Here is a 24189-nt window from a genome sequence, read left to right as displayed (position 1 = left end):
CGCCCATATGGGATGCCAGCACTGCAGGTGGAGGAGTAACCAAGTGAACCAGGGCACTCCCCCTGTTATATTCATTCTTAAAGGAATGGATGAGAGAACATTCAAGTATGTGTAGTGCCATAGTGGACTGGTATAGCTTTATCCCTTGGTATTTTCAGAATGATTACATAGTAAATTTCTGCTACCAGAAAACCAGTGAAAGTAAAAAAGACACAATAGAAACATAATAAATATAGTAAACACATTCTACTATCAATTAACAATCTTGTTTTTCTGAAAATTAAGTTGTACTTTGAAGTGAACATCATGTGCTTTAAGTTATTTGTTTAAATTACCAGGTAGAGTCAAGTGAAGTATGCATGTTTTCCTGAGTTTTTCCCACCCTAGAGACAAATAATGCCAGATCTGAGAAAATAAAATATATGACAATTATGCAATAAAAATTCTTTGGTATATTGAATTCAAATGAGATTTGAGTATGCTTCAGTACACAGTGAATGGCTATGAATCCTTAAACATAAAAAAGGCACATATAATTTAAGATATGGTGTGATTTACCTTAGAGATATGTCTTTTGTATTATAGACACTAAGAATATATGTACCAAGGGAATGAGCTCATTAATTAAAAGATAAGCAAATAAAATAGGAAAGTATGCAATTCTGAATCAGCAGTGTAAAATTTTTACTCTGGTTATGTCTAAATCTTGCCTCTCTTGGATCTGTGTCACACTACTGACATAGGAAACACATAACAGTTCTGTTCTCATTTAAAATTCACGACTGCTTACCTTAGTTTGGTCCTTATTGCTACTTGGAAATCGTACTTCATTTTCCTAGTTCATTTACTCTTCTACATTCTTAGACACCCATTTCATACTTCCCTTGTCTCAAACCTCTTGCATTCCTTTTCCCATTTTCACACATATGAAGTGTTGTGTCCACAATTTTATATAAGGTAAACCACACTAATTGTACATAATTTACATCCTCTTGTGTTTGCCTGCATGAGGAACTGATTCTGTCAATTCTCTGTCTACTTTTTGTTTTATCAAGTGTTACCTGCTGACTGTATCTTCCTTACTAACATCCTCACTAACTATGGAATATATATGTGTATAATATAATATAATTATACGTTATTTTATATTATACATAATGTAATATATATTTATATTATTTTATTTTATATTATATTATATATTATATATAAAACTTTTACTTCTTCCAGCCATGAAAGAATAAAAGGATTTGAAATTACTCTTCTATCACAAGAAAATAAAAAAAACTGCATAGAAAAGTGTTTTTTACATTAAAAAATAAGCAGCATGAGATGCTTAGTGCTCAGATGGAGCAAAACAAGTGTAACCTTACATAGAAAGACTAGAATATCTGTTTAAATCCAATTTCCAGACCATGGAGGAGGAACAGAGAACCTGTACAGAAAGCAAGCACTGGTACTGTTCTAGAAGTCCAAGGCAGAATTTGGGGGATATAGTGTCTAGCAGGAGAGAGCTGCATAGAGAAAAATGTACCAGAAAACTATGTTAGGGATCTCCTTGAAATTTTAAATATATACAATTCTGCGTATTCATTGAGTAAAAAATCCATGAATTAAAATAAGAACAAGTTTGTAGAGACAAGAACCATTGAGGAATGTGAAAGCTGAACAATTCTCAAGTCTCACCAGCCGAAGTAGAGAGATTCTTGTTGAACATAGGAAGCATTTACTAGAGACTGCAGAACAATCATGGCTTAGGAGTGGAATGAAATTAATCTTAACAGCTTCTCTTGAGCTGCCTTAACAGAGATTAAAAATAAGGCTTGAAAGGATCAAACCAATCTACAGTAACTTGCTTATCAGAAAAAGTCTGATACTCTTATTTTTTATATTTTCAAAGGCATATTTATTTACTTAAAAGGCAGGGTTACAGAGAGGCAAAGGCAGAGGGAGAGAGAGAGGGAGGGAGGGAGGGAGGGAGGGAGAGAGAGTCTTCCATTTGTTGGTTCAATCTCCAAATGGCCTCAACTGCTGGAGCTGGGCAGTTCTGAAGCCAGGAGGATCCAGGAGCTTCCTTCTGGTCTCCCATGCGGTGCAGGGGTCCAAGCACTTGGGCTGTCCTCCACTGCCCTCTCGGGCCATAGGAGAGAGCTGGACTGGAAGAGGAGCAACTGGGACTAGAACCCAGTGCCCATATGGGATGCTTGTGTCGCAAGTGAAGGATTAACCAAGTGAGCCATGGTGCCGGCCCCCAGTAGAAAACTTTTATCTAATAAATATAAATTTTGAAAGTGCAACATTTGGATTATAGCATTCTTTTTCCCATAACCACCATCCCAAATGCAAACCATCCCATCTCCTACTCCCACTCCCATCCCATTCTTCATTAAGATTCATTTTTAATTATCTTTATATACAGAAGATCAACTCTAAGATTTCAAAAAGACTTTCAAAAAGATTTCAATAAAGATTTTATTGATTTGGGTCTTCTCTCTTCTTTTTTTAATTAGTTGGGGCAATGTTGTGTCTAATTTGTTTATTTTTTCAAAAAAAACCAGCTCTTCATTTTGCTAATCTTTTGTAATTTTTAAAAATTTAATTCTGTTGATTTCTTCTCTAATTTTAATTATTTCTCTTCTCCTACTAGTTTTGGGTCTGGTTTGCTGCAGTTTTTCTAGATCCTTGAGATGCATTCATAGCTCATTAGTTTGGTGCCTTTCCAATTTCTTGATATAGGCACTTATTGCTATAAACTTTCCTCTTAACACTGCTTTTGCTGTATCCCATAAGTTTTGATATGTTGTGTTGTTATCTTCATTTGCTTCCAGAAAGGTTTCAATTTCTGTTTTGATTTCCTCTGTGACCCAGTGTTCATTCAGAAACATGTTTTTTAGTCTCCATGTGTTTGCATATGCTCTAGGGATTCCTGAGTTGCTAATTTCCATCTTCATTCCACGGTGGTCTGAGAATATGCTTCATATGATTTTGATTCTTTTGAATTTGTTGAGACTTGCTTTATGGCCTAGTATGTGGTCAATCCTAGAGTAAGTTCCATGCACTTCTGAAAAGAATGTTTCAGCAAATTCAAAAGAATCAAAATCATACCATGCATCTTCTCAGACCATAATGGAATGAAGTTGGAAATTAGCATTCTGTGTCTTTTAACTGGAGAGTTGTTGCCATTTATATTCAATATAACTATTGATAAGTAGTGACTTTGCTCTACCATTTTTCCAAAGATATTTCTAATATATGCTTTGAACTTCCTGTGATCTTTTATTGGGAGATTTTCTTCCTTTACCTTCTTTCATACTGATGGCCGTGTTTCTGTGTTTCTCTGTGTAACACATCTTTAAGCATCTTTTGCAGGGCTGGACGAGTGGCCACAAATTCTTTCAATTTCTGTTTGCTATGAAAGGTCTTTATTTCACCTTCATTCACAAATGAGAATTTTTCAGGATATAGTATTCTGCGCTGGCAGTTTTTCTCTCTTAGTACCTGGGTTATGTCTTGCCATTCCCTCCTAGCCTGTAGGGTTTCTGATGAGAAGTCAGCTGTGAGTGTAACCTGACGTTTCTCTCTTGCACATTTTAGAATCTTTTCTTTATGTTTCACTGTGGTAAGTTTGATTACAATGTGTTGTGGTGAGGATCTCTTCTGGTCATGTTTATTGGGAGTTCTGTGTGCTTCCTGTATTTGGGTGTCTCTTTCCTTTTCCAAACCCGGGAAGTTCTTTGCTAGTATCTCAATAAAAAGGCTTTCTAATTCTTTCTCTCTCTGTCCATGCCTTCAAGAACTCCTAGAGCCTGAATGTTCATTTTTTAAATAGTATCCTGTAGATTCCCAACAATATTTTTTAGATTTCTAACTTCCTCTTCTTTTCTTTCATTTGACTGTATACTTTGCTGTGTTCTGTCTTCTAAGTCCGATATTCTCTCTTCTACCTCACTGATTCTGTTTTAAAGGCTCTCAACTGTGTCTTTTTATTCTTTTGAATTCTTCATTTCATTTTGATTTCTCTTCAATATCTCAATTTTGTGTTATATTAAATTCCTTTTTTCATTTCGATTCCTCCTTAAGATTTCATTTTTTTTATTTGACAGGTAGAGTTATAGACAGTGAGAGAGAGAGAGACAGAGAGAAAAAAAGTCTTCCTTCTGCTGGTTCACCCCCCAAATAGTCGCCATGGCCGGAGCTGCGCTGATCTGAAGCCAGGAGCCAGGTGTCACCTCCCAGTCTCCCATGCAGGTGCAGGAGCCCAAACACTTGGGCCATCCTCCACTGCCCTCCTGGGCCAAAACAGAGAAAGAGGAGCAACCGGGACTAGAACCAGCACCCATATGGGATGCCGGTGCTGCAGGCGGACGATTAACCAAGTGAGCCATGATGCTGGCCCTCAAGATTACATTTTCATGAGAGATTTTCTTTCATGTCCTGCATGGATTTCAGTAGTTCATGCATTTCTTTTTGGTTACTTCTAAATATTCTTATCTTAAATTTTTTTGTGTTCCATTTCTTGCATATATTCTCTCTTGTCATCTTCATAACCTTGTTTTGTTGTGTCATTTTCTTTTGGGAGCATCATGTTGTCTTCCTTGTTCTTGTTTCCTCGGCTGTTGCATTTGTTGTTTGGCATTTGTAATTGGACTGTCTGCTTTCAGTGACTCTCTAGAGGCTTGGGGTGGGTGTGGCCAGAGAACTCTGTTCATTTCTTCAGGGTTAAGGGTATGCCTAAGGTGGCACACCCAGGTTTGGTGTGGTAAATCTCTCTCTCTTTTTTTAATCAGAAGGGAAGTAATTCCGCTCAGCTGAGCTCTTCTTCTCAATGGCCATCAGTGCCTGAGCACTAACCCCAGTGGGTATAATATTCATCTGCATTGTCCCAAGGACCACACAAAAGATCTGTGCAGTCCTCTATGTAAGCTCAGATTCCCCTGCTATCTCTCTCACTGGGTAGCCAGGGCCGCCTGAGCTTCTGTCATCTCCCACCAAGACTACTCAAGTCTCAGCCACATCGTGAGTTCTCCCACACATCCTCTGTTGTGTGTGTGTGTGTGTTTCACAGTCCTAGTTCATAAGCTCCATACATTCACTAGGTCTTAGTCTCCTGTTATTACTCCCCACGAGAGTCAGGTTTTTCTGTTTGGCTGATTGCTGGGTGCAGCCTGGAGCTGGTGCAGTTGTTACATTTGTCGAAAATGGCGCCCGCTCTGTTGGCTCATAGTCTTTTGTAAGGTGATTGGAGAGAGAGAGAATCGTGTCCGGACATCCCTTTTATTTTTTCTCTTCTTTAGTTAGGCTGGTTTACTTTTCCCAATGGGGCTTCAAGCCTCGTTTCCTCTAGGCTCTTCCTGCAGCTTTTCCACCAGTGTCTCGGGCTACTGTGGTTTCGTCTCAACCTCTCTTTCCAGCGCTGGTGCAGAGCAGACTCTTGGCAGCTGGGGTCCCAAGCCGTGGGCACTCATGCCCTTCACGTAGATCCACCATGTTCCTCTAATTACGGAAGAGTTTCTTCTGCCGTTTTTTTCCCCCTAATTCTTCCCTGAGACTACACTATCTTCACTTTTATTAATCTGTCTTCTCCCGGACTATCAGTAAGCTCCCTGTCTATTCTGCCATCTTGGTTCCCTCTGATGCTCAGTATTAATACAGATTTTCTATACTGTTCTTCCCAAACTTCATGTGGGAATAAACATAGCTTTGGTCTGATGAAATTCCCCTTGAATCTTTTTCATTGAATGTTATGTAAAAGTCCTACTCAGGGGGTTAACGTTATGGCATAGCTGATAAAACCTCTGCCTGCAATGCCAGCATCCCATATTGGCACCAGCTCCTGGCTCCTGGCATAGGTCTGGACCAGCTCTGACTATTGCAGCCATTTGGGATGTGGATGAAAGACATCTTTCTTTCTCTGTAACTCTGCCTTTCAAATAAATGGAAATTTTTTCTTTAAAAAGAAGTTCCACCAAGCCATTTCTATGTCATACTGAAATACCTTTTCTTTTTTTTTGTTGAAGATTTATTTATTTATTTGAAAGTCAGAATTACACAGAGAGAGGAGAGGCAAAGAAAGAGAGAGGTCTTCCATCTGATGGTTTGCTCCTCAATTGGCTGTAATGGCCGGTGCTGTGCCGATACAAAGCCAGGAGCCAGGAGCTTCTCCCTGGTCTCCGACACGGGTGCAGGAGCCCAAGGAGTTGGGCCATCTTCCACTGCTTTCCTAGGCCACAGCAGAGAGCTGAATTGGAAGTGGTGCAGCAGGGACAAAAACCGGCACCTATATGGGATGCTGGCACTGGAGGTGGCAGCTTTACCAGCCATGCCACAGCGCCAGACCCCTAAAATACTTTTTCGACCATTGATGGTGTTTTTCTGTACTTGGAGAAACTGATGTTAATAAGCTTGAATGGTCAAACTTAAACAACTAATTAAAATAGGAGTTGAAGTCACTATGGGTGAAATTTCTTATATTTCTTTTTAAAATTAATATAATGAGACATTCTTTTATGTTAAAATCTGAGCTGTATACAAATGGGAGCAGAAGAGGGACAAGTGCCATGCCCATGGCTAGTCTGCAGGAAATCTTTGAAGAAAAGTAGAGCTATTACATGCTGACACATTTGCACTTCTTTTAACCTTTGCTGAATTATCTTTCTGGAAAATTACAGATGTATTTTCAGACCTTGCATTGTTTTTCAGACCAGTGGCCTTTTCCACCGAAAGCACGAAGAATTTTCAGTAACATCACTGAGCTTTGTCCTAAGTATCTAAATGTATGAACGAGTGTGGACAGTAGGGGTCATGGTAGTCTTAGATTAACACCAGAAAACTGTTGTGCATATAGTATTTTTTGTTTTCCCTTTGTAGATTTATAGAATTATAGCTATAAAACTGAGTTTGGCTTGAAATGAACCCTTTGGCCATATTAAGAGGTTTATAATATTGTCTTTCTCTCTTTTTCATATTTGCATAATTGGCTTCAACATCCCTTTTCAGAGACAAAAATTTTTTATCCATAGACAACTATGTTCTGAACGATGGTATTCTTATAATAATTGTCAAACCGGAAAGGAATTCTCTTTAGGGACTATCAATTGTCTAATTAATGTTCCTTAAAACATTTTTTGAGTAAATGAGTTTCATATGTTATAGTGTGATAAAAAATATTTTCTCTTTTGCTTTGAATAAACAAATGAGGTTTCTATTCTTTTTTTTTCATTTATTAAACTTTTATTTAATGAATATAAATTTCTGAAGTACAGCTTATGGGTTACAATGGCTTCCCCCCTCCCATAACTTCCCTCCCACCCGCAACCCTCCCCTTTCCCGCTCCTTCTCCCCTTCCATTCTTTATATTTTGTATTACAGCTCTAATTGTTAAGAAATTGTTCTAACTTGTTATTTGCCACTGGTTGGCTAAAATAAATATTATTTACTCTAATACATCATAAAATATCATTCAGCAATGTTAGTCTAGTACAATCTTAGATGTACTAGATTATGCACTTAGTTCATAAGTTTTTGATTGAAAAATATTCACAGGAGATCAATGTACTAGATAAACACAGAGGATATACTATTTATTTTTTTAACATTTATTTAATGAATATAAATTTCCAAAGTACAGCTTATGGATTACAATGGCTTCCCCCCCATAACTTCCCTCCCACCCGCAACCCTCCCCTTTCCTGCTCCCTCTCCCCTTCCCTTCACATCAAGATTCATTTTCAATTATCTTTACATACAGAAGATCAATTTAGCTATATTAAGTAAAGCTTTCAACAGTTTGCACCCACACAGAAACACAAAGTATAAAATACTGTTTGAGTACTAGTTATAGCATTAAATCACAATGTACAGCACATTAAGGACAGAGATCCTACATGAGGAGTAAGTGCACAGTGACTCCTGTTGTTGACTTAACAAATTACACTCTTGTTTATGGTGCCAGTAATCTCCCTAGGCTCTTGTCATGAGTTGCCAAAGCTATGGAGGCCTTTTGAGTTCGCTAACTTTGATCTTACTTAGACAAGGTCATAGTCAAAGTGGAGGTTCACTCCTCCCTTCAGAGAAAGGTACCTCCTTCTTTGATGACCCATTCTTTCCACTGGGATCTCACTTGCAGAGATCTTTCATTTAGGTCTTTTTTTTTTTGCCAGAGTGTCTTGGCTTTCTATACTATTTATTGTAGAGTAAAAGAGGATAGCAGAATAACAATAAGGAGATGGTGTTGTGATGCTGGGGGTTGCCATGCCAGCATTCCGTTTTGGAAAGCTATCCCATTGTCATTTTGAGTCTAGGCTGTTCTGCTTCCAATCCAGCTCACTGCTAATGTGCCTGGGAAATCAGCAAATGGCCCAAGTACTTGGGTCCTTGCCACTCATGTGGCAGATCAGACTGGAGTTCTTGTCTCCTGGTTTTGGTCTGACCTAGACCTGGCTATGGCAGCTGCTTGGAGAGGGTACCAAATATCAATGATCTCTCTGTTTCTGTCTCTATCAGTGATCAGTGATCTCTTTCTCCTTCTGTTTCTATCAGTGATCTCTCTCTTTTTCTCTTTTTTCTGTTTCTCTATCACTTTGTCTCTCTCTCTTACCCACCCACTCTCACTCTCACTCTGCCTTTCAAGTTAAAAAAAAAATTTGTTACTTACATTACTAGTGAGAATAAAAACTAGTTTGACTCCTTGAAAAACCTGTTTTGGGCAGTACCTACTAAAGCTGATCATACCCATATATAGCCATTTTTGCTCCTAAATATCGCACAAAACATGCTGACAGCACTGTTTGTAATTCTTCCAAATTGGAAACTATCTGAAATTCTATCAAAAGGACAATCTGTTAATAAATTGCCAAATAGTTATAGAATTGAATACAGAAAGGAAACCAATTACAGGTAATAATATGGATAAATGTTAACAAATATATTGTTGAATGAAAGAAACCAGGCACCAAAGAGATCATATTGTATAATTCAATTTGTATAGTCACCCAAACCAAGAAAACTTATTTAATGGTATTAGAAGTCAGTAATCATTTGTCCTTGTATGGAGATGATTGGCTGGAGGGTATGTATGCACTGCTGAAATGTTGTAGCTTGATCTAGATGCTTGTTAAATTGGTATGTTCAGTTTTGAAAACTGAATATGTAATATGGTTGTGAAATGATTCTTCTATATATGTATATTATACTTAGTATAAAAGTAAAGGATGAAGAATATAATAATTAATTTGTTTTAGCAATAGAGATGATTGGAAATTATCAGTGTTTGACAATACCTTCATATATTTTTTCCCATGATTCTGCATTTGATCTTTAATTTACATGTCTACAGTTATATTATTGCCAGAGCAATTTCTACCCAGATTAAGAAAGACAAACTCATTTTAATGCATGAAAAACTATAAGCAAATTAAAGTAGATGCATTATTTTAAAATATTATATTCAATTTAATATTAGTGGTTAATTTTTATACTATTAACTGGATTATGCAAGTGTCCTATTCAGGAAAATCATTCTATTATTATCAAATTAATAACTGGAAGGCAATTTTAATGAGTGTAGAAAAATGCAGAGGCAGGTAAATTACAATACATTTTTCTTTAGAATGTGGTAATGCCAAATGACTTCTTTCTTTAATTTTTAAAAGATTTATTTATTTATTTGAAAGTTAGAGTTAGAGAGAGAGAGAGAGGGATATACACAAAGAGAAAGATTTCTATGTGCTGGTTCACTCCCCAGATGGTTCCAATGGCTGGGTCTGGCTAAAGCCAGGAGCAAGGAGCTTCTTCTAGGTCTCCCAGGTGGATAGTGGGTAGCAGGGGCCCTAGCACTTGGGCCATCTTCCACTGCTTTTCCCAGGCCATTAATAGGGAGCTGAATAGGAAATGGAACAGCTGGTACTCGAACCTGCACCTATCTGAGATGCTTGCATTGCAGGCAGTGTCTTTACCTGTTACACCACAATGTTGGCCCAACTTATTTCTTTTGCATAACAGTTTTCATTTTTAATGCCTGTGTTACTTTCTCCCTCATTTTCTCTCTTTCAGAAGGATGCTATGTAAACAATGCTGGCTCTTAATTCTAGGGGTTTCTCATTTCTTATGTTTACACTAAACAATTTCCTTGTGTGCATATTGTTTTCCGCCCTATGTTCCTGGAGGTTAATGCACTTGATGAAGTTTCAGACAACTGTGAATGCATCTTAGTTCTTCTTAAGTGAGATGATATCCACATCACTTAGAAGGGTGATCTTAAAGATTCAGAGCTTTCTTTGACACACATTCATTGAAAATCTCTTAGCACATTTCCCTACATGATTAATTACATCCTTTGATTGCTGATACATTCAAAGGGCCATGTTAAGCCCAACTAGTTTAGTCACCTTGAGGTTTTACTTATGAATCTCTTATATCATTTAAGTAGTTAATCAAACTGTTTTCATTTCTTCATGGCATAGAATCATAATACTAGAAGAAACATTAATAAATCATTGTTCTTTTTCTCTGTTTTAACTATATTAACACAAACCTATTCAACTAGATGAGGATATATTCTACTTTGAAGAAGTATTTGAAAGGAAGATCACAGTTATTCTCAAAACCTATCTTATTTTTTGAATAATTCTGGAATGGAGGAGAGAAAGTAATAACAGAGCAATATAATTAGTGATATTGTTGGGACAATGTCACAGTTTCTACTGAGATTGGAGAAATTCGTGATGAAAATTCATATACAAACTCCTTTTTGCTAGTCATCATCTTTTGCACATCCATTTTTAAAGTCAAGCAGCCATAAGGGTCAGTATACAACAGAATGAGGGACTGATTATAAACTCATATACCAAGGTGCTAGTATTTTCTAAGCATGTCTCATAAGAGATTTTTATCAGCAGCCAAATCCACAGTCATACACTCATGCAGTTGAGAATACCAAAAAGGAGGCTATATCTTGTCTTTACAGAAGTAACTGGGTGCGCTCATGGAGTACAAGTCAGCAGGGGGTGACATCGTTACATTAAAGCATGTTGACCTTGCCACATTTTCAAAAGATGAAACTAGAGCAACTAGTTAAAATGATGTTGAAGATAAAGTTAGACATGCAGATAGGTCAGGTACCCATGGTCAAAGAGCATACATCAAAAACAGGATGGATGAAGTATTTGCCTTTTAGAGGATTTTGAGTACAGAGCACTTACAATTTTCATTGACATTCAGGACGATGATATATGAAAATGAGCTAAGGTAATTTATTTTAAAAATTTTGGTGTTTGAATGCAAAATCATATTATAAAAGTGGAGAAAAATATTACCAAACTGATTTCTCACTGATCTGATTACTTGGATTGGTGACCATGATTAGCATATAATAGTGACAAATATGAGTGATAATAATATTTACAAAAGACCATTCTGATACTGTATGACCTCATTGTACTATGAAGAAATTTCCAAAGTATAGTTTTTAAAAATCTTTTATGCTTTTGTGACTATTGGATTTCTGACTTCTGACTTTTTAAATGAAAATTCATTGGTTCATTCATTCATTCAATGTGTACTCCCGATGATCTTCTAGGTTCTTTCAGGGAACACAGAGATGTCTGCAAAACAGTTCACAGGTTTTAGACATTTAAGAGTAACTGGTATAGAATAAAATATCCAATAAACAGATCTTAAGTCCAAAAGGAATTAATGCTAGAAAGAGTGCCTTCATATCTTTTGCCTGAAAATAAAGACAGTTATTTCTTGTTATCAGGAAAGACTGCAGGGAGGAGGTGATGTTTTAATTGGATCTTCAAGGATAAATAGTATTTTAGTAGCAGGGAATGTATCAAGGGCATTCTTGGCTAGGAGAACAGCATTAACAAGAGCACAGAGGAATGTTCCTGACATGCTCAGGCCAATTGAGGGCATCTAATATTAGTAATGTCCAGTGTGGAATGAAATGTAGACAGATGGGAGAGAGTTCATTAGGAAATAGGACAGTCTTTGTGCTTTAGTAACAAGAGAAGATCTAGACATTTATCAGTATGAATTTAATAATGTATCAAAATAACTGAACAGAATGTGTTTTATTACAACACAATTGACCTGTAGGGAATGTCAAAAATTACCTAGTTTAATCTCTCTCTCTGCCCCCTCCCTCTCTTCCTTCTTCACTTTTCCACCCCATCTCATTGTCCAAACCAAAGGCTCTTAGAAAGGTTAAATATTTTTAATCAAGACAATGTAAACTGTCTGGTTTTGTGTGAAATTTACCAGGTTGCTATAGCTGATCAATAGCTCTTTTCTACCATAATTGTAGGAGAGAGAATTCTGGGCTGTAATATAGAATAGAAATCAATAACAGAGATATTATCCATCATTGATGATAATGAGGCAGTAATTTCCTATTTTTAAAAGAAGTAGTGGCCTAAGTTACATACAGATCAGAACTCTTTTTAAGTAGGAAAAAATAGGCATGGACATTGTGCTGGGGCAGGTATCAGAAGCATCAGCTCCCAAATTGCATATTTTAATTCAGTAATGTACTTTTAATACACATTAATGTATAAATGTGACATGAATTTATAAGACATATCACAACTGCCCCAAAGTAATTTTGCCTCAATAGTACCAGAAATCCTTTAAGAATTGACTGGTAGGGGCTGGCTCTGTGGCATAGCAGATAAAGCCCATACGGACACTGGTTGGTATCCCTACTGCTCCACTTCCAATCCAGCTCTCTGCTAATGTGCCTGGGAAAGCAGCAGAAGATAGCCCAAGTGCTTGGACCGCTGCACCCATGTGGAGACCCAGAAGAAGCTCCTGGATCCTAGATCCTGGCTCCTGGCCCCTGGCTTCAGACCAGCCCGGCTTCAGCCTTTGCAGCCATTTGATAAGTAAACCTGAAGATGGAAGACTCTGTCTCTCTCTCTCTCTCCTTCTCTCTGTGTAACTGCCATTCAAATAAAATTAACAATTTTTAAAAAAGAATTGACTTGTCTGCTACCTTTTAAAAGGAGTGCTTCTAGAAAATTTCTAGCAAATATATAAGCAGGTGGACAAATAGGAAACAGGCTGAATTGCCCAGGATACTCAAGATATTTCGTAACTGCCATCTCACTGTAAACTCCTGTATCTGGAAAAACCAAGAAACAACTCAATTCATCCAGGTTTCTTGAAATGGAAGGGCCCTCATGCTGGATGGAACAGTGAAGATTCCAGGAACACTAAGCAGCTAGTTCACACTAAATTTGCCCTGTTTTATTCAGGAGACATTATGGGTTAACATTTATATCCCTATATGCTAAGAGGGAAAAATCACCTTCAAGCCTCATCATTCTCATTCAATCACAGTCAGTACCTACAGATCAAGGACTACCAATAGGCATCTTTAAGTAGGCAACATAAATGCAGTATCTGCCTGCTTCATGGAGCTCTGCTGGTCTGCTCACAGTGCATTTGCTGACTGTGTTGACAGTTAACTAGGAGCACTCGCCAGAATTGACCTCTCGTGCTTCAGCCACAAGTCCCTGAGATCAGAGGTGTTTTTTTTTTTTTTTTTTTTTTTTTTCTCTGCTTGATCTTATGTAGAACTGTTTTTCTTCTGTGTTCAAAATCCAACCCTTCCTGACCAACTGTTTCTTTGGACTCTTGCCTTGTGATAGAGGCTCCAGGAAAGAATTATGTGTCAACTCTCGATTCTCACACTTCCTATCATTCCCTAGAATGTACTTAGTCTTTTGGATCTCATTCTCTTCATCTGTAAAACAGTCAAAATTGTATTGTACAGTTGCTGTGAGAAACAGATAAAATGCATACTGGATAAAATAAAATCCTGAAAAGTTCTGGAAATATGGCAAAGTTGTCAGAAATTAGTAGTAAATTTTGCTAAAATGGGAAATCTGGTTTTGGATTGTTAGAGTGTTTATTGTTATTATTCCATAATTAAAAATATATGGTCTGATTTTCACATTTGCTAATGGGTAAGTAAGTATAGCAGTGTTGAGAATGTATGTGCAAAATACGTCTCTTGCTTTGGTCATTGATTTGAATAATAATTACTTTAGGTTTTATGATACACCCAAGACTAATCTTGTAGAATAAGCTTGCTAATATGAGACTTAAAAATACTGGCTCAGCATTTGGATTCATTCTCTACTCCCCCTAAATTATGATTATAAATACACAATGGAAGTGAAAAATGATATTAAGGGGAACATTGCAGCACTGTGGTCTCTGTCCCTTCATAAAAGAAGCATCTGCTTTTTACGCTCCTAGAATCACATCTCCTACTAACTGAATACTGAAAAACTGCCTTTTATTTGAGAAAATAATTAAGATTGCAAATCTATTAGCATAAAGGAAATGTAAGTTTGTTCAGATCAGAAAGTGCTAAGCAAATAAATGTGAGTTACTTTAAAGCCACTTAGTCCTCACTAGGCTTTGACTCGAGTGTAATTTATGTTGATTCCATACACATGTCAGCAACTCTTGCTGGACTTGCCTTAGGTTCACAGTTGTAACTATTGATACAGTGATTTAAGAGCATAGATATGTTGCTTAGATAGGTTCTCAGATTTATTATCCTAAGAAATGTCTGAGATTAATAGAAATGGTCATTCCATTCATCTGTCATCTTCCCTCACTCAGAGAATTAAAGTCCAAAATGCACAAATATATCATATTGTCCCAAAAAGAAGATGGAATTCCTCAACTGGGAGTCCTGGATGACAGTCTGGGCTCATCTCTATCAATAATCACTGCACATATGTGGATTCTGGTGATGTTTACATTTGAGTTCCTGAGAAAATGAGTTTTTCACTTATCTAGTTGCATTGTCAGAGTTTTGAGAGTACATTTAGATTTGAATCCAAGTTCTATTACTATTGTGGGCTGAATTGTGTCTGCCTAAATTCATTCATTCTTACATTAAATTCCTAATCTCCAATACTTTGAATGGATTTTATTTGGAGCTAAAGTATTTGCAGACGTAATCAAGTTTAGATGACCTCCTTAAGATGATCCCTAATTCAATGTGACTAGTTTCCTTGTTAAAAGAAATTAGGAAACAGATTTGCATTCAGGGAGAATATTGTGTAAAAATAAAGATTGCCACTTAAAAGTCCATAAGGGAGACCTGGAACAGATTTTTCTTGCATAGCCCTTGAAAAGAACCAACTCTGTAAACACCGGTTTTGGTCTTCTGTTCAGAATTGTGCGATAGTAAATTTATGTTGTTAAAGCCACTTGTTTTATGATATTTTGTTATGATAGTCCTAGGAAGCTAATATACTCACTTATATGCATGCTTTGGACATAATATCTAAATTCTTGTGAAATGGGAGTGAAAAGAGTGTTTATAAAATGGGTTCTAAAGTCAGTCTCTGGGTTCATACCCCGGCTCTACCACTTAATATATGTGTAACCTTGAGCAAGTTGCTTAATCTCGCTCTCTGCCTCAGTGTTCTCATTTGTAAACTGAAGATGATATTAGGTTTTACGTCATAGGTTTAATGTGAGGATTGAATTAGTTAATGTATGTGAAGCATTTTAGAACTGCATCTGGTATATAAGTGCTTAATAAATGTTAGCTATTATTAACCATTTGGAGGATAAACTGTTGTACACAAAGCATACCACAAGTACTTAGTACCTTGTAAATGCTTAATAAATGTATGTTATATTAACTTCTTCCTCCTAGTCCTAATAATCATCTTAAGTGGTTCTAATATATTCACAATGATACAAATGAACTTCCTGTTTGGCCCCAGTAGTTAAGCAGCCACTTGGGACACCTGCATCTCTCAGAGTGCCCCAGTTGGGTCCTGGATCCCGCTTCCATTTCAGCTTCCTAGTATTGCAGACCTTTGGGAGGCAGCATGTGATGGTTCAGATACTTGGGTCCCTCCATCCACAAGATTGAGTTTCTGGCTCCTACTTCAGCCTGGCCTATCCCTGGCTATTGTGGTTATTTGGGGAATGCATCAGTGGATGGAATATCTTTTTCTTTCTCTCTGCCTTTCAAATCAATAAAGTAAAATAAGCAATTAAGAAACTGAAGCAGGCTTTATGGCACAGGGTGCTAAGCTGCCACTTGGGACACCCATTTTGGAGTATCCATTCAGGTCCTGGTTACTCTTCCTTCAATACAGCTTCCTGGGAGGCAGCAGATAATGGTTCAAGTGCTTGGGCTCCTGCTAAGCACATGAGAGACCCAGATGATTTTCTGGCTCCTGGTTTTGGTCTGATCCAATCCTGGCTGTTGTGGGCAATTGGGAGAACGAACCAGTAGGTGGGATATCTTTCTCTCTGTTGCTCTGCCTTTCAAGTAGATGAAAAGAATTAAAGAAACCCTTAAACAATTTTAAAAGAATGTAAAGGACTCATGTAACAAGCAAATTTTTGAGCAATGAAAATGTGATTAAAAATTCTGCATTAAGGTTTTCATCAACATATAGATATTGCCTATAAATCTGTAAAACCTGTCATTGTTTATTTGTATTTAACAATAAAATCTATACTCATTTTTGAATATCTGTTCATGATCATACTCTTATGTGTTTATGAAAGTGAATGTGCCATGGTTGTAACATTTTCCTTCAGTATAGTTTTTTGAGAAGTAATAGTTAATTTTGAAAAAAAATGTAAATATTTTTGTATATAGGAAGGTAATGTTTGTGTTTTTGGTTGCCATTAGTGGTTTTATTTTTTTTCTCCCATTTTCCTTTCTCTTTCTTCCTTTGAAATCACTTCTTCTCTTACAACTGTACCCGATGACATTAAAATATGAAGGTTTTGGGGATTCATTAAATGATAGCCTCTGCAGTTTAATGAAGTTATTCTTAGTAAACTACTTCAACTCTCAGAAGGGAGAAGTGACTTTGGAACTCATTCAAGAGAACAAAAGGAGACTTCTTAGTGACAAAAAGTATTGAATAATTCTCAATTTATATCTCAGCCAAGAAAGAGAAACTTTGTGTTCAGAGGAAATTTCTTACAGTTCAGGTATTTTTAAATCAAAGTTCCACAAAGGAATTGTGAAATAGTCCACTGGCTCTCAAGTGGGTCACAGGTGCAGTTGTTAATTGCAAGGAAGAACCGCAAACACTCTAAGACTCTATGGTGAATATATTGTGCTTGTTACACTGCACTGAGAAGTTGTTTCCACAGTTAGAGGAGACAGGCTTGTTTGATTGTCTAGTGCTTTTTGTTTTTTTCTGACAAGGTCCTTATATCAGCTGGAATACAGAAGCCTTGCTTAAAGGGGTATTGAAGAGTTTAATTGAAGGACTGTTCATAGAGGAGTGGGCAGAAAGAAGGAAGCCAACAAGAAAATGAAACACCGTTGCTAGTAAAAGTGAAAAGCTGTAGCCATTTCTAGGCATAAAATGGGAAGGAGAGGGAGCAGTTACCTGAACCAGAAGGAAATAAAGCTCTGACAAGAGCTGTGGCTGTAGACAAGAGGAATGGACCAGGGCCAAACAGCCATCTGGAAAGGGAGGGAGTAGTGGGAATAAATTCTGTGACCTACTTATGTTCCTACCTTTTGATCTGCCATAGCCTCTCAGTAGTACACTGGGAGCCAGGGAGGAAGGGAGCCTAGTGACATAGTCCTTGGAGATCCAAAAATACAAAACAGATCACAGAAATGTTGAAAGTGAATCTGGAAACACAAACTGAAAATAAACAACATGCAATGGTTTTGTTATTAGACGTTATAACTGCATCTTAAATATGATGTCTCATGACATGTTGATTAGAATTATTTGAAAAGTCACTGTTTTTCAAATACTCAAATATATCATTGAATTTATTCTTTTATCCTCTATGATAACCTTGATCCACAAAAATTGCCTTTTGTATTTGTTGTTCAAATGTCTTCTTCTTGTTGGCTGGAACATATAAATGTACTGTTTGTCAAATTTAGTACTTTACTGAATATGAAGTTGAACTTCAGGCTCATTTTACCATCCTCAGTTCACTTAATGATTTGTTGAAGAGTAAAACTGATAAACTTTTGAGTGATAGATTGAACACCAATATTTCATTAATTATTTCTATTTGCTTACTTCTCAAAAAATTAATCACTCTAGTCTTAGTAACTTGTTTCTCAGCTACAGGGAGCACTTAAAAGCTAAGCTAATCATATGGTGAGCGGTTACGTGTATGAGTCTGGAGTAACATTGCCAAGGTTTAAATTGGAGCTCAGCAACTAGTGATGCAAGAAAGAACCTTATCATTTTATTTTCTTTTGTGGTTTATAGAATAGATTTGGTAATATCAACCTCAATTATAAGGACTAAATAAAAACACATATACAAAAATGATTTACTGTAACATCTGGTGCATGAAATAATTATGTCTTCATTTGGGCTACCTTACTAATGCACTGTGGACTGGGTAGCTTATAAGCCACGGAAGTTTATTTCTCATAGTTCTGGAGCTAGAAGTCTGAGATCAGGATACAAGGATGACTGACTTCTGTTGAGTGCTCTCTGCAGGCTTGCAGACTGACTACTTGTTGTAAGGGCACTGTTTCCATTCATGAGGTTCTCCCCAAAGGCCTCACTCCAAATACAGTCACACTGTGAATCAAATTTCATCATATGAATAGAGAGCAGGGGAAATTCAAACATCCAGTCCTTTCAAACTATAATCCTGAGAACTAACTGGATTTGTCATTTATGAAGAACCTTTGATAAATATAATTAAGGTTAATATTCAGCCTGCACTATTTAGAAGAATGTCCTAACTAATGTGAGATTATATACACAATGGAAAATAAGCTCTACTCTTGTGGTAGCATGGAATGATAGCAGTTAAAGCAGAGTAAAGCCAGAGAAACAAAGAAAGGAAGCAAAGAAAAAAGGAAATATCCAAAAATTAGTAAGCTATAGCCACTTTCTTATTCTTGAGAAGTTGATTAACCTGATTACTAAGAGTATTGAAGTAATAATTTTCATTGAATTATTACTGAAAGTTACACAAGTTACATAAATCAGAACTCTCCTCAAAACAGACCAAGAAAGGACTCAAGAGTAAGAAGGAACACAGAAATATTTCTGCCTCTTGACACAGAAAACTCAGAGTCTAATACTAGTTCTGCAATTCATTTTTCTTTTGTATAAAAGGGGAAGTAGACAGAATAAGCAGTTTTCAAAAATATTTTCTAAGTAAATTAAATTCATTAATCAAACTAATTCGAGAGAGTGCATTCTGCATCTCCCACTCAGAAATTCCTAAACACCTGCATTCATTTAAAATTGCAAGATGTTCTGCATCATAACATAAGAAGTCAAATATTAAATAAAAGGCAGTTCTATTTTGGTTAACCACATAATTTTATCTATTCATCCATGAGTTTTTTTTAATGCAATATGAATTAATATCTTGTGAAACTACTAGTCAATGGGATAATATTTTATTAGATAATTTTCATCTTCCTTGTTGTGGAATCTATTTCTATTTTTATAAAAAGGGAACTACATAATAATTATTAGAATTAAACATTTTCACCTCATTTCATGTGTAAGGGTAAAAGAACAGCAGTGTCCTGGGAAATTCACTTCTGCCTGAGACCAAAAGAGAGGTAGAAAGATAATTAAGTCTGATTCCCTGGAGTAGAATAAAACCAGCATTTTATTGTGCTATACTATATTATGTGAAATTCTTAGAAGTGCAGAGATGATTGAATGTATATAAGATTGTATATATATTATGCATTTCTTAATTTTTATTTTTTTTTATTTGACAGGCAGAAACAGGGAGAGAGAGAACAAGGGAGACAGAGTTAGTTCAGGTGCCGGTGTTGTGGTATACTGGGTAAAGCCAGCACCTGCAATGCCAGCATCCCATATGTGTGCTGGTTTGTGTCTGGCTGCTCCACTTCCAATCCAGCTTCTTGCTAATGACAAGGGAAAAGCAGCAGAGGATGGCTCAAGTGTTTGGCCCGTGCTGCCCACATGAAAGCTCCTGGCTCCTGGCTCCAGCCTGGTGCATCCCTGGCTGATGTGGACATCAGATGAACTAGCAGATGGAAGATCTCTCTCTCTCTCCCTCTTACCCTTCACCCTCCTATTTCTGCCCCTCTCTCTGTAATTCTGACTTTGAGATAAATAAATCTTTTTTTTTTTTTTTTTTAAAGAGAGAGTTCATGTCGGCTGATTCACTTTCCAAATGCCTGCCATGGCCAGTGCTGTACCAAAGCTGAAGCTAGGTGCTGGAGCCTCATCCAAATCTCCCACATGGGTAACCAAGATTCAAATACTTGAGCCATCACCTCTTGTCTTCCAAGATGCATATTAACAGGAAAGTGGAATAGGAAGCAGAACTGGGACTCAAACCTAGACATTCTAATGCAGGATATAAACATCTTAACTGCTAGGCTAAATGTCTACTTCCTGGATATATGTATATTTTAGTAATTACCTATTGAACATGGAGCTCACTGCATATCTAAATCTGTACTTGATATTTTCTGTAGTGTTTTTAAATTTAGTCATTAATCACAGTAAGATACTGTTACTGTTTTCTTGGTATAAGTACATAAAGTATAAGAGTAGATGGCTGGGCTGGTGCTATGGTGTAGCGAGTAAAGCCACTGCCTATGGTGCCAGCATCCAGTACAGGCAGTAATTCGAGACCCAGCTGCTCCACTTCCAGTTTTCTGCTGTGGTCTGGGAAAGCAGAAGAAGATGGCCCAAGTCCTTGGGCACCTGTACGCTCTTGGGAGACCCGGAAGAAGCTCCTTACTCCTGGCTTTGGATAGGCCCAGCTCCTGCCATTGCAGCCATTTGGGGAATGAACCAGTGGATGGAAGACCTCCTCTTTCTTTCTGTCTCTGCCTCTCTGTAACTCTGCCTTTCAAATAAATAAAAAATAAATATTATAAAAAGAGTAGATGGCATGAGAGAATTGTTGCCATTTATTATGAACTTAGAACCAAACATATCCCTTAGCTATCTCAGTATGATACCTACCTTCAGAACTTTCTATATTATACTTTGTTATAAACACAATCTAATAGTTCTATAATTATGACTTTATACAAACCCATGTTATTCAGAGTAACTAAGAGAAGAAAAAAGAAATATATATTTATATAGTTTTAAAAATATTTGCTCACATATTTTCCACTTGAGATGCTCCTCCTTTCTTTCTGTGGAGTCAAGTTACTATCTGGTATCATGTTCTTTAAACTTGAAAGAATTCCTTTAGTATTGCTTGTAAAGTGGGTCTGTTAGAAATGAATCACCTCAGTTTTTAATTTATGTCTAACTTGTGTTTATCTTTCAGTTTTTTTTTTTTTGACAGGCAGAGTGGACAGTGACAGAGAGACAGAGAGAAAGGTCTTCCTTTTGCCGTTGGTTCACCCTCCAATTGCCGCTGCGGTTGGCACGCTGCGGCCGGCGCACCACGCTGATCCGATGGCAGGAGCCAGGTGCTTCTCCTGGTCTCCCATGGGGTGCAGGGCCCAAGCACTTGGGCCATCCTCCACTGCACTCCCTGCCCACAGCAGAGAGCTGGCCTGGAAGAGAGGCAACCGGGACAGGATCGGTGCCCCGACCGGGACTAGAACCCGGTGTGCCGGCGCCGCAAGGTGGAGGATTAGCCTAGTGAGCAGCGGCGCCGGCCTCTCTTTCAGTTTTTAAGGGTAGCTATAATTTGTTGAGATATTTTTTCCTCCAGTATTTTAAATATGTCATTCCTATGTCTTGTAGCTTCCATTGTTTCTGATGAGAAGTCAACCATTATTCCTGCTGTTATCTGATATGTCACGAGTCATTTTTCTTTCATTGCTTTTAACATTTTCTCTTGCACTTTCAGCAACTTGATTGTAATGTGTCTGAGTGGATATACTTTTATCCTACTGTTATTCCTTGAAATTTTCACATCTGTATAACAGTTTTTTTTTCTCATTAAGTTTGGGGACTTTTCTAGCCATTTCTTTTTTTCTTTTTTCTTTTTCTTTTTGACAGGCAGAGTGGATAGTGAGAGAGAGAGAGACAGAGAGAAAGGTCTTCCTTTTTGCCATTGGTTCACCCTCCAATGGCCGCTGCGGCCGGCGCATCGCGTTGATCCGAAGCCAGGAGCCAGGTATTTCCTCCTGGTCTCCCATGCGGGTGCAGGGCCCAAGGACTTGGGCCATCCTCCACTGCACTCCCGGGCCATAGCAGAGAGCTGGCCTGGAAGAGGGGCAACCGGGATAGAATCCGGCGCCCCAACTGGGACTGGAACCCTGTGTGCCGGCGCCACAAGGCAGAGGATTGAGCCATGGTGCCGGCTTCTAGCCATTTCTTAAAATAATTTTTCTTGTTTCTTTTTCTCCATTCTGATTCCCATTACTTTTGTATTTGTGTGTTTGAATTGTCTGATGGTAGTTCTCTGAGACTGCTCCATTTCTTCAAACTTCTTGTTTTTCAGATCAGGCCATGTGTTTTGACACATCTTCAACAACGGGAAGCTTAAAAAATAAATTTGGCAGTGAAGATGATATATATATATATATTTTCTTCTCATTTGGCCCCAATGTCCTACTCTAAAAAACACTTCCAATGCCCCTTGAGTCCTGAACAGGAGATAAATATAGACCTCAGAGACACCTACACCCTCAAGACCTGAGGTTTCTCTGTAAGTAGATTGAAAGCAGCAGGGCTACTCTACTTCATCAAGCTTTGGTAAAAGCTTTCCCCACAGCACTCAGCAAGCCAAGACCCTTCATCTTCAGGTGGTAATTAGTGACCTTTTATTCTTTTTCAAGTCTAAGAGAGACTAGTAATTTCACTTCACGCACCAACTAGCTAATCAAAGTGATTTTTTTCTAGAATTCAGAGGATTCCTGGGAGGAATTCTGGTAAATGTAACATTTTCTTTACACAGAGTATGTGTCTTCTTTTGTGTGTCACTTTCCTATAATGCATAAATATAGATAATAGTGGATATCATGTGGAAGTGTTGTAAAGTTTATATAATTTAATACATAAAAATATTTTTAGAAGTATCTGTCATACAGATACTTTTGTGTTAATATTTGTTACTATGATCATTTTTAAAAAAAACATTTCTGTGGTGTTTTAAAGCTCCAGAGGGGTACTAGTATACAAAGTGAAATGGCTCCTGAGTCATTTTCAGTGTAACCCTGGGCCAACCTCATATCCTCCGTACTTACATTGCCTATAATATGAAGATGGTTCCAATTATATGTCCTTTGAAGAATCACTAGGTCAATATTTATCAGACATGCAATTCACAGTTGCCACAGATGCTATTAGTAGTGATAGAATCAATCAGTGATTAAAGTGACATTTCATTTTAGTTATTTTCAAGGGAGAATAGTCAGCTCAATCATATGGAAGTTTATTTTGTAAATGTTTTTATTGTGATGCCATCAACTGTCAGATCATGGTTCCTGAAGGCAACTATGTGATGCAATTCCATTGCTAACAGGTTTGTGCTCTTATCAGCTATTTATACTCCATAAGCCCTTCTTTCACTTCAAGCAGTAAAATTTTAGCTGGAATAAACTGTTAGGCATCACTAGTGACCTGGATCAACCTGATAGCTACCATTAAAATAAGTTAACTTACTTTCAAAAACATTTCACATAATGACCAGGACCACTGTGATCTATTTTTCGACTAATCACTAGAAAATATAAATCACCTTATTAAAGACAGAGTCTATTTAAAAGCACTGAACTTAAGCACTGTGTGTGAGATCTGCATCTAGAAAAAATGGTATCGATTCCCTTAACTAGAAACCACTAAATAAGTCTAATTAAAGAAGTTGAAGTGGATTTTACTACAATTCAGGTTCCCACAGAGGGCCTAATGCATAATGAACACTCAATAAAGTTAAAGTATAATCTGTGCAAAGGGCACAGGAAAGATTCTCTCCTTGGAGACAGGATTTTCACAAAATTGTTCAGAACTGATAAAGGTCTAAGGAAATATCTACCTGTCAGTCTTAGCAGTTCCAGTCAGTGTTTTAGATACTTAATGTTACATCCAATGTAAATTCTGCCATTATTTCAATATATTCAAGCCTTATATGGTAAAAATTTTCTTGCAGTGTAAATAATTCAATTTTTTATTGAGAATGGCAGGCAACTATCTTTTCAGAGCTGTTTTCTTAAGTCTATTCAATCAAGGAAGTTATATATTTCTAACTCATGCTACAGAACTGCCAACACTCAATAATAGCTGA

This window comes from Lepus europaeus, chromosome 17, assembly GCF_033115175.1.
Source record: "Lepus europaeus isolate LE1 chromosome 17, mLepTim1.pri, whole genome shotgun sequence".
In the NCBI taxonomy this organism is placed as follows: domain Eukaryota; kingdom Metazoa; phylum Chordata; class Mammalia; order Lagomorpha; family Leporidae; genus Lepus; species Lepus europaeus.
Note: the sequence above shows the minus strand (reverse complement) of the source record.